Here is a 2,889-nt window from a genome sequence, read left to right on the forward strand (position 1 = left end):
TTTCAGTGATCCTTTTACTCAGCTGGCCCACTTGTGCTTCCAAATTTCTAATGGAAGACCTTGTTTCATTCATGAAACTCACAGTGGCCTTAGATAGATCAGAGACTAAATTTTCTAAGCTAGATGGATTCTTCTCAGAATTCTCTGTCTGTTGCTGAGTGGATGATGGAAAAGGCTTGCTATTGCTAAACCTATTTCTTCCACCATTATTAAAGCCTTGTTGAGGCTTTTGATCCTTCCATGAGAGATTTGGGTGATTTCTCCATGATGGATTGTAGGTGTTTCCATATGTTCACCCATGTATTTAACTCTGCTATTGCAGGGTTCTCAGGATCATAAGCTTCTTCCTCAGAAGATGTCTCTTGAGTACTGTTGGATGCAGCTTGCATTCCATTCAGACTCTGGAGAAATCATATTGACTTGCTGAGTCAATATTTTATTCTGAGCTAATATGGCATTTAGAGTATCAATTTCAAGAACTCCCTTCTTCATAGGCGTCCCATTACTCACAGGATTCCTCTCAGAAGTGTACATAACTGGTTATTAGCAACCATGTCAATGAGTTCTCGAGCTTCTGCAGGCATTTTCTTTAGGTGAATGGATCCACCTGCAGAAGTATCCAATGACATCTTTGTTAGCTCAGATAAACCATCATAGAATATATCCAAGATGGTCCATTCTGAAAGCATGTCAGAAGGACATTTTTTGGTCAGCTGCTTGTATCTTTCCCAAGCTTCATAGAGGGATTTACCTTCTTTCTGTCTAAAGGTTTGAACATCAGCTCTAAGCTTGCTCAGCTTTTGAGGAGGAAAGAACTTAGCTAAGAAAGCCGTGACCAGCTTATCCCAAGAGTTCAGGCTGTCTTTGGGTTGAGAGTCCAACCATATTCTAGCTTGTCTCTTACAGCAAAAGGGAAAAGCATGAGCCTGTAGACTTCAGATCTACTCCATTAGTCTTAACAAGTATCATAGATCTGCAAGAATTCAGTTAAGAACTGAAAGGATCTCAGATGGAAGTCCATGAAACTTACAGTTCTGCTGCATTAGAGAAACTAGCTGAGGTTTCAGCTCAAAATTGTTTGCTCCAATGGTAGGAATGGAGATGCTTCTTCCATGTAAATTGGAATTAGGTGCAGTAAGTCAGCAAGCATTCTCCTTGCATTATTGTTGTTGGGTTCGGCTGCCATCTCCTTTACTTGTTCGAAATTTTTAATAAGGTTGTCTCTGGATTGTTGTAATTTAGCTTCTCTTAGTTTTCTCTTCAGAGTCCTTTCAGGTTCTGGATCAGCTTCAACAAGAATGCCTTTTTCTTTGTCCCTGCTCATAAGAAATAGAAGAGAAAAGAAAAGAAGAGGAATCCTCTATGTCACAGTAAAGAGGTTCCTTATTGTTAGTAGAAGAAGAAAAGGAGTAGGGGTAAAGAAGAATGAAGAATCCAAACACAAAGGTGATGATAGAGCAGAGATGTGAATGAAGAGAAGTGTTAGTAGATGAATAAATAAATAGAAGGGGATGAGAGGAGGAGAGAATTTTCGAAATTAATTTTGAAAAAGAGTAGTGATTTCGAAAATAGTTTTTGAAAAAGGTTATTAGTTTTCGAAAATTCAAATAAAAAATAAAATAATTAGTCTAATTAAAAAGAAATTTGAAAAAGAGGGAAGATTTTTTGAAAATTAGAGAGAGAGAGTTAGTTAGGTAGTTTGAAAAAGGTAAGAAACAAACAAAAAGTTAGTTAGTTAGTTGAAACAAATTTGAAAAGATAAGAATTAGGAAGTTAGAAAAGATATTTGCAATCACTTTTTTGAAAAAGTAAGATAAGAAGATATTTTTGAAAAGATATGATAGAAATTAATTTTTGAAAAGATTTGATTTTTAAAAACTCAATTAATGACTTGATTTACAAGAAATCACAAGATATGATTCTAGAACTTAAAGTTTGAATCTTTCTTAACAAGTAAGTAACAAACTTGAAATTTTTGAATCAAAACATTAATTGATGATGTTATTTTGAAAATATGATGTAAAATTAAGAAAAAGATTTTTGAAATTTCGAAAATAACTAAAAAAATTGAAAAATATTTGATTTTGAAAAAGATTTTGAAAAAGATAAGATTTTTTTTAAATTGAAAATTTGATTTGACTGATAAAAACAACTAGATTTTAAAAATTTTGAAAAAGTCAAATCTAATTTTCGAAATTTAAGAGAAAAAGGGAAAGATATTTTTTTGATTTTGAATTTTATGATGAGAAGAAAAACAAGAAAAATGATGCAATGCATGAAAATTATGGATCAAAACAATGAATGCATGCAAGAATGCTATGAATGTCAAGATGAACACCAAGAACACTATGAAGATCATGATGAACATCAAGAACACATTTTTGAAAAATTTTTAATGCAAAGAAAACATGCAAGACACCAAACTTAGAATTCTTTAATGCTTAGACATAAAGAATTCAGGAATGCATATGAAAAACAAGAAAAGACACAAAACATGCAAATGCAAAGATCAAACAAGAAGACTTACCAAGAACAACTTGAAGATCATGAAGAACACTATGAATGCATGAATTTTTTTCGAAAAATGCAAGATGAATATGCAATTGGCACCAAACTTTCAACTTGACTCAAGACTCAAACAAGAAACATGAAATATTTTTTATTTTAAGATTTTATGATTTTTTTGTATTTTCTTTTAATTTTTTTTTTCAAAAATCATTTGAAAAGAAAAATAAGGATTCCAAAATTTTTAATATGAATTCCAAGAATCTTATGCTCTAAAGCTCCAATCAAAGGGTCAGGCAAGGCTTAATAGCCAGCCAAGCTTTAGTATGTTATTACATCCATTGAGGTGATTAGTTGAAGACCAATCGCAAAGCAGTTTGGGTA

The 2,889-nt window shown here is 32.5% G+C and overlaps 1 non-coding gene across 1 annotated transcript; it reads left to right on the plus strand.

Annotated features, from left to right (window-relative positions):
- Positions 1–683: 683 nt before the first annotated feature.
- Positions 684–791, plus strand: LOC112739112 (small nucleolar RNA R71). Its single transcript, XR_003170052.1, has one exon. It is a non-coding gene; the product is annotated as a small nucleolar RNA R71 (small nucleolar RNA).
- Positions 792–2,889: the final 2,098 nt, after the last annotated feature.

The sequence above is a fragment of the Arachis hypogaea genome, chromosome 13, assembly GCF_003086295.3.
Source record: "Arachis hypogaea cultivar Tifrunner chromosome 13, arahy.Tifrunner.gnm2.J5K5, whole genome shotgun sequence".
In the NCBI taxonomy this organism is placed as follows: Eukaryota; Viridiplantae; Streptophyta; class Magnoliopsida; order Fabales; family Fabaceae; genus Arachis; species Arachis hypogaea.